Source organism: Pelmatolapia mariae, linkage group LG7 (assembly GCF_036321145.2).
Source record: "Pelmatolapia mariae isolate MD_Pm_ZW linkage group LG7, Pm_UMD_F_2, whole genome shotgun sequence".
Classification (NCBI taxonomy): domain Eukaryota; kingdom Metazoa; phylum Chordata; class Actinopteri; order Cichliformes; family Cichlidae; genus Pelmatolapia; species Pelmatolapia mariae.
In genome coordinates, this window is record NC_086233.1 from 15,792,064 (window position 1) to 15,801,544 (window position 9,481).

Below are 9,481 nucleotides of genomic sequence, written 5' to 3' on the forward strand. Positions count from 1 at the left end.
CGTGTCTTACGGACAAAGTCTGATAATATGCAAAAAGATGAAAAGACATGAACATGAGGTAATGTACTGTATGCTTTTAAAGATTAGAAGCACCGGGTGTAATGGTTTCACAATCCAAGACTAAAGTGGCACATACAAATAAAAGCTTTTTCAGCTTTTTTTTATGTGAAAAATGTCAACCAAAAGACAATTATGCAATAAAATTACAAGTTCCAGTTAACATTTTAGTCTAGTCCAAAAGCAGAATGATGAAATAATGAAAGTAGGAGAACAATGTAGGCTGGCACTGCACAGGAATTAGTTCTATCGGGTCTTGGATGCAGAGAAATAAACAGTAGGTTTACTTCACAGTGGGCTTTGAACACTGGAAGAAATCTAGAATAACAGACTTATCCTCAGGCCTCTATTGCTGCAATGTGGTAGATATAACAATACATATAACAAAGAGTATTACATCTATCTGAGCGCATATCATGCAAAAATAGCCAGCGCCACTTTATTCATAAAACTGCAGAACTGCTTACAGTTTCCACTAAGGTTTAATAACCTGAGACTTCTACAAGTGTGAGACGATGAAAACTTGCCTTTGTGTAATTACAGCCTATTGTTAGAGACAGAACAGAATCTTTTATTTGCTCTGCGTTTTGCATACACAAAGTAGAGAAATGCAGTAAAGATAAAAGCATAACTGCTGGCTTCAGGCTGCCTTCCAGCACTTATTTTCAGCACGATGAGGCCCTGGCTGCTGCTGCTGCTGTCTCTGCTCGTCTCTGACCTGACTCCCCCAGGAGACGGGAACTGGGTTATGGATTACTTCAGCTGGACTTTGTGCAGAAAACTGATCCTCGGTGGACAGATGGCTCCCAAAGGGCTGAAGATACTTCAGAGCCAAACTGAGTGTACATGCTTCAAAAGAAACTACATGTATGCTGTTTTGCTACACAAACAGAGGAGCTACTCCTTCTGCTGGCCATTCACAGTCCACAGTGACCATGGACACACTCTATCTTTCAAAGACTTGAGAAGAATAATGCAAAGGGATCAGATTCCTGTATTGGTATGCTTATTTTATTCAGCAATGCTCTTAAAAAAAAGGTTTCCTTTTTATGTCTTGTTCTTCATTAGGAAAACTACTCCCACCATCATCTGTATTTGTTTTTACTTTATACATGTTCCCTCTCATGCTGCTCCCTAGCTCCTCTGTGCATGAATTATCAGCATACCAGGTGGGAATGTCACATTTTGCAAAGCAGCCAAGAGTCTCCCACATTACACTACCTAAAAAGCACGAAGCTGATGACTCAGTCACAAGCTGCTTTATTTTCACACCCATTTCATGCTGCTAATAATAAGAATATCTGACATGCAGCGTGTTTTTGTGCCAGATTACAATATTTATTAGAGAGAAAGCCTTTTCGGGTATTGCTTTTAACTAAGCGTGACACCATGACAGTCTCTTAGCATGTGATTTTAATATTCACTGCAGAAAATCTGGAGTGCGCCCCACTTCAGATGTCAAAATTTTACTGGTAACGCCACTCGACCATTTACAATAAAAACGTTCAAAACTGAGGTTTACATAAATAAATCTTTGTTGGTTTATTTCCCCTTCAAATCTAATTAATTTTATTTAATATTTTTTGCCTCCTTATGTGTGCCCCATCTAACCCACCAGTGGGGCCTGCCCCACAATTTGTGACCAACTGGGTTAAACAGGCATATTAAAAATAGATTTCATGGAAGAACAGTTAGAACAGTTGTTCTCCCTCTACTTGCTCAGTTAACAATGGATGTGCTGCACAGTCGGGCGTGTGCTTGGAGCATATTTGTGTGTTTGCAGTGCTGCAAAAAACACAAATGCACTTTATGATAAAGAAAGCAGATCTCAGTGAGGAAAAAAAAATCATGGTAGATTTCTATGCTGTTATGGACTTGGTCCAGTCTGTTTTCTCTCCCCGGTCTGTCATCCCTGTCCAAGTGTCAAGCTTACATGTCTTGACATGTCACGTGACTCTCTGAGTGCTTGTTACTTCCTGTTTTATTTTGACAGTCCCTAGTCGCATGTGCCTTACGTTTAATTTTGCTTCCTCTGTTTGGTCAGTCAGATTTTGTTTCAGCTGTGTTTTCCACCTGTTGCCCATCCTCTCGTGACCCTGTGTAATTAGATCCTTAGTTTTCATCTGTTCCTTGTCATGTCTGTTAGTCAGGGTTTGTGGTTTCAGTTAGTTTACTCCAGTTCAGCTCTGCTTCTTATATTGTTCAATCAGCAATTTGCCTGTGCCTTAAGTTAAGCCTGTCTGCCAGGTCCTTTATTTTTGGTCTTCTCTCTGACTGCCACACAACAAACCCATGACAATTTGATGGAAAAGAAAATAATCAAACTAGGGAGGGTTGACTTCAAAGACACCTCAGAAATCAAAGTAAAAAAGACAACAAACTTTCTGGCAGTGGCACATACTCATGTGCCATCCTGGAGGAGTAGGACTACCTGTGCAACCCCTGTAGGGTCCAGGTATTGCCTCATGCTACCAGTAGTGACACTGACCCTAGCCAAATGCAAAACTAGAGAAAAAACTGTTGGAAAAGATGAAAAGGAAAAAAATGCCAGTGGCTTCCGTCTGTAAAACCATTCCTGTGTTGGGGGTTGTCTCATTGTTGCCCCTTTAGTGCATCTGTTTCATTAACTCCAAAAGCAGCTGAAACAACAACCCCCTCTGCTACTTATGTACTGTCTTAATGCTATACTCTGATCAAAAAGTGTTACTTAAATTTTTTGAGCAGCTTACATTTTCAAGTCTTATTTGATCCGACTTGGTAATTGTTCTATGCGTGTGCAGTGTTTGCTGTCTCTCAGAGTTGCCCGTCACTAACAAAGTCTCATTCAGAAGAACAAGTGCCCAAAGTGTCCAAGTCTCCAAGATGGATATTTCCATCTGGACTGCAGTCATGGTGATGGAAGTTGTTTTTATGGCTCACGCATTTATCTGGAAACATTTTTATAACTAATTCAGTCTTCCTCTCTTGTCACTTTAGGCCATTCTTCATTGTGGTGAAAGAAAACTTGTTCCAGCTTTTGTGATGAAGTCAAACACAGCCCTGTTTCCTATTAGCGATACTCCAAAAACTAAGACTGTTAGTCAAACCAGTCACATTGCCATGGATATAATTAAAGATAGCCTCGATTCTAGACCTTCATTGTTAGTGCTCCACCGCTCCATTGTCTCAGGACAAAACCTTCAGGCTCTCTTACTGGAGAAACCCGACGGCTGGGCAGCCACCGTCACTGCTCAGTTGCAGAAAATGCTGATGGAGCGAATCTGTGTGACTACAATTATGATTGTTTCCTGCTGTCCAAAACTTTGTGAAATCGCAGAAATGAACGTCAGGAGGACCTCAAAGGAAGAGTCTGAACCACTACAGACAAAACTAAAGGCACCAATGGACATTAAAATTCTCATGCAGCATAATCAAAGAGGATCTCTGAGAGCTTCAGTCGGTCAACGTGACATTTTCCATGCAGCTACTCTGCACTCTGGCACCTCTTCAATGAAAACGTCAGATATGTCACAGTTAAAGACACAAGGACATGAAAACATTCTTGTGAAGCAAAAGCAACTTTTGAACTTGAATGAAGACTCCACTCGCCAAAGAAGTTTTCAGAAACAACTTTCTTTAAAAGCCGCATCTGGTGTGGATGATGGTGGATTTGATGTTACGAGGCAACCCCTCTTGGTATCGAAGGAGAAGAAAGGATTCAGAAATAGACCACTGAATAAGATGAGGCCCACTCAGGATGATAATAATGAATTATTTAGCTGGAAAATGATCACAAAACAACCAGAGCTCAGACACCCAGAAGGAGATAGTAAAGCAGAACAAAATATGAATCCTATGGAAAATGGAAACCGAAAGAGATTTGCATACGTCCTACAAACACGCTCCACGCATAAAACAGATATTCATGATTTCAATGAAAAACAAATGCTGTCTGATGTGGGAGAAGAAGCATTAATCATGTTTTTCCTGCCAGAAGCAGCGATGGAGATACAAACGGATCCAAGATCTGAAAGAAAGCTTATTTCCAACACAGACTTTAGATGGAAAGTGAATATTCCTGAGCTGGGTGACCTGCCACCCATCACTAAAGCTTTAAAAGACATCGCTATTAAACAATACAACTCAAAATGTAAATGTCTGAAAGGAAGAATATGTTTATTAGAAATCTTCGTAATAGAGAGCTTAGATAGAAAAGCAGTGAAACGTGGAAAAACTATAAAGGAACAAGTCAAGGAAACCACAGAAAAACCAGAGAACTCACAAACAACTAATATATACGATGAAACAACAAGAATAAACCACACTGAACATGAAGGAAATCTGAAACCAGAGGAGACAGTCGTACCCTCACCTCCCCCGCTCAAAATGATAACAACAGAACACATAACAGACACAACTACAGCAAACACGAAGATTAAAGACACAACAATAAGTACGGAAGTCATCACTCAAAGCAGCACACACAAAGATGATGGACAGCCGAGCGCAGAGAAGAGACCAACAACTGGATCGAGTCCAGAGCCCGAGGCACACACTGAGCCAGGATTTTTGAAGAATGAAACAGAAACTACGCAAGCAACGACTGTGAAGCCATTCTTGGGCCTCAGGATGAGAGAAGACGTCCTAGAAAATCTAACCAAATTTCTGAAAGACGCACAGAGTGAAGAAGAAGCTTTAAAAAGCAGGACCGAAACTGAACGAGTGGAGCCCACACACAAGCATGCAAAAGTAAGTATTTCTTCAAGATTTCCATGAAAAGTTTGATTCAATTAAATAAATAGTTGAATGTTTGGGGAAGTATATGTCCCGTTTGACTATTAGATTCATATAACTATCATTTAAATTAGTTAAATTTCATGAGTAATGAAATAGTGCGATATTAAAACAGAAATGTTGAAAACAATCATTTTAAACCCAAATTTTGGGGTTGAAATTTCCTTTTCTTTTCAAATCCAACCAATTGAAAGATTTTGAGGTCCTGTGAGATATTCGCCCTTTTGAGTTTTGATTAACACTGTAATGCCTGAACCATGAAGTAATTAAACAAACAAAAATTTCTAAAATTGCAAATACATTTTAATTTGTATTGTTTTTGCTACGTCTGATATTTTTGTGCAATTTATTGCTCACAGTAGGGCCTCATGTGTTTGATTGTAAACATCAGGTTTTTCAGGAGAAAACAATGTCTTAATAACTCAATAAATCATTTGAGTTCAAGGGTTAACTATTTTTAACCATTAACTATTAATGTTGGCTTTTACTGTAGTCCACCCGACATCTCGTACTGAGTTGCTCAATGATTTATTATTTTTTTAGAGGCTGAGAATTTGTTTTATTTACTTCCATGCCAGAGGAAGCCGTGACACCAGGGGTGCAGTGGGTTGATGTGTTAATGATGATTTTATTCACAGATATTTGCAGAAATGAAAAGTTAGAGTTAATCCAGTTTGAGAGGTGAACGAATACTAAGTAACATTAACTAAAAAATTGTGCGATTACAGTACTTAAACATACTAATCCAACAGTATTTCAACTTTTAAGTTCTACAACTTAAGAAAAATAAGGCATTCAGTTGCATTAATTTTTTAAGGCCTGTGAATTTATTTCGGTTTGCAGTGCAATGAAGTGATAGGTGGTCCTTCAGGACAGGAAGGCCATCAAATAGATATCTTATTGCATTATATAATATTTTCCAAGTAAATGTTTACCTTTGAAAGAAAAAAATGGTGTTGGAAAATACTTGGCCAAAAATGATTATTAGCCTCGATAAAGTTGTAAGTAATAGTTTTGAGTAAAATGCAACTGAAAGATTTATTTATTTAAATAATTAATCATTGAGGGAAATGTGGTTTGTATAAACTGAATGTATATCAGTCAAGTGAATTTAATTTGACTGGATTGAATTATATTTAAGATTTTACATTGTACTTATGTAATAACATTGCATGGAAAATTTACACGTACTCAAATTTCTTAAACTCACTATTTTGGGCATTCATTTTGTTTTGAGTATAACACGATGAACAACAATGACAGTGCTGATGAAAGATCTCATCAGATTTCAGGGGACACTGTGCCGCTCTGCAAAGGTTTAATACATCGCACGAAAGCTGGCTGGAAACACTGCAAAGAGAGACTCGGAGGAACAAAGATGTTTGCTTCAAGGCATCCTATGGTTCCAGGTGAGCTGCAGACAGACCCTATCAGAGACGATGACAACAGCCGACGTAATGATGAAGAAAACGAACACTTCTATTATTTTGATGGAGTCCTCAAAAAAGTTCAAAACAATTTTTACCCCCACTACAAGAGAGAGACGGAAAGTGGCGTTCCCACAGAGAGACAAAAAAGAGACACTCGTGAAAATCTTCTCAGTTATATTCTGCGACTTACGTTAAGGAATAGGGGTCAGTGACTTCTAAAGATTAGGTGCTGAAGATGATTTCTAGAGACATGATCAGTAGTGTCCGAAAATAAGTGAAATCCACAAGGTGACCAAAGGACCTGAACCTTGGAGAATGAAAGAAAAAGTGTGCAATAAGAAGAGCTTTATCCACAGGACAGCAAGTGGAAAGCAATGTCCTGTTTGAAGTATGCTGGATCATTCAAAACTTCTAACTTCTCTTTATATCCAGTTAAATACTGACAGTCTGAGGAACTAACAGGACAGAAAGTGAGGTTCACAGTGAAGATACTGTGAACCTGAATTTTACTGTTTAAAAAAATGTATTTCCTACCTCTGAATATAACTTATAAGAATGTATAGAGATTTGCCTAAACGTGTTCACATTTTGACTTGATGCACTTAATTGTGCACAAGCCAACAGGGCCTGTTTGCACTATGTATTATAAAAGACTTCACAGAGTAATTCTAATTCATATAAGATAATTAATCAGCCTTTCTGTTTAGCAGAGCAAAACAGAGCATTTATTTTCACCACAGCCTTTGTACATGACTTGTGGTTTTGATATTTTAGCTGTAGTGATTGTATGTACTGGGTAAGGGGAAACACAAAATAAAACAATTACTGTGTATAAATTGTCTAGACTGGATATTTCTAGTATTTGTCGCCTGAATTTGGAGATTTTTCTGTGAATTGCGAGTTTGTGAAACATGTACAGTTAGGTCCATATGTTTTTAGACAATGTCACTTTATTTGTATTTATTTATTTGTAGTTTTGCCTCTGTACACCACCACAGTGGATTTCTATTGAAACACTCAAAATGTGTTTGAAGTGGGCTTAGTTTGTTTATTCATTTATTTTTTAATTCTTGGGAGAAAACGCTTTTGGAGTCAGTGACATGCTGAAGTCTAGAATCCATGGGCATAACAAATTGCTCTTTCCTCCCTTAAGATGCTCTGCCAGGCCTTTACTGCAGCCAGGCCTTTGATTTGGCCACTCTCAAAGTTTTTGCTATCTTTGTGATACATTTATTTTAGTTTTTCAGCCTTTTGGGGATCTCCTTTGCTGTCATCAACATCTCTTTGGGCCTCATATTGAGAGTTTCAATGAAAGCAAATTCAAGTTCAACTGGAATTAGTGCCATGTCTTTTATTTGCTTACTCTGTCATACACTGACAAGAGAAAAGGCCTCATCTGTTAAACCTCTTCAGTCAAAATCTAAACGAAAAATTGCACTTTAGTCACATCTTAATTGTTTGATAGTTTTATTTTAACCTCCTAAGACCCGAACTCTTCCACGGCATGCATTTTTAATGTCCTCGTAAGTGGATATCAGGCCCATGTAGAGCAAAATTGAGTATTTTAGTCTAAATAACCCAATATGTGATGTCCACATATGTGGACGCCAGGTCCTAGGAGGTTAAAGGTGGTGTACAGAGACAAAAATTGTGTAATTGCCTGAAAATGTCTGGATCTAACTGTTTGCACACAGTGAAACAGGTTTCCCTCACTATGAGGATTCCTTCTTTTCATATTGGCTATTACAAAATGCAAGAAACAAGTTAATTTAAAGCCACGAGTATCAGCAATTTGACTACAATAAAGCAATTAAAAACTACAGCCTTTCTAATAATAATTTGGCCCCCCTCCTTTAACTGCTCACTCAGCTCGTAAACGCTGTCTTGGGATTCACGAATGTATTTGTAATGTTGCGTGTCCTTCATGTTTTTTACTGAAAGTGTGTTAAAGAAGATCCATGAACAGGAGGCGTGATTACAACAAGAAAAAGATTTAATATCAGCATGACTGATATTATGACATGTCTTTTAAGTACTGTATTTCCATTTCACTCTCACCTGGTTCTAACACATAGCGAAATGAAACACCTTAATGGTAGGGCGTCTTTAATGGTTTTGTGTATGTCCTAGTCAAACTGTCCATAAAAAATAACTATTATATTGTCTCACTGCTGCATGATGACTACAAACATTTCTATTTTGGATTAATGAGTTAATGATAGTGCATAAATTCAGGGTGATCATATTCAGTCAATGTAGTATTTGACTCTTTAAATACTACCTCCAGGGTCATGTCGAGCGCTTTATTTTAAAATAAAAGTGTTTAGGACTTATATGCATCACACTATTGATAAAATCCACATAACTAGATTGTACTAGATTTTAATTCTAACATAGTTTGAAATCAACACTTTTGACACTCAGAGCAGCTGCATCTTGCTGCTAGGTCATCCTAAATTACAGACGTATAGACTCCAGAGGGCTAAAAGCCCACTTTCTTCTGATTGGCTGTCCTCTGGAAGCATGATGAGGGGGAAGCACACGATGCTTGTAAGCTGAAATACTGGTACTTGTTTGCCACAGTGTTCTAGGTGACCATAGTCTGAAGCCAGGATTTGTATGTAAATGCTGTATTATGACCTGAAAAATGTAACATAAAAATTTTAAGTTGTGACATTATGAGCCTGATTCACCAACATGTTGTACCAGCATAGGGTGAATTTTGGGTTAAATAAAAAGTACTGAGGGTATTTACAAAAAGAGTGCAGTAAGAGGTGGGAACTTTTTGCCACTGACCCTGGTGCATACGTATTTCCTTTGTCAAGGCACAAAGTATGGCACAGTATCGGGAAGATAATATTTAAATCATAATATTATCTTGATAATATTATTCAATCTGTTTGTTACACACAGTTTGCTGCCAGTTACACCGATCTTTAACGCCAACAAATTCATGCCTTACTTTTTGAGCTTGTTAATGAAACGGCTTGCACTGGGTGTTTAGGAAACAGCACAACTTTAGTGAATGACCCGTAAGACTAGAGCTCTTTAAAGTAACGTATCGTCAGATCAGAAAAAGTAAAAATGATGAAGACAGAATTTACACAATCAATGAATGACTCATAATGAAAAAAACAAACAAACAAAAAAAAAAACCATGCAGATCCCCGAAAGCCACACTGAGCCATTGCTGTAAAAAAACAATGAAAACCTCATTTCAA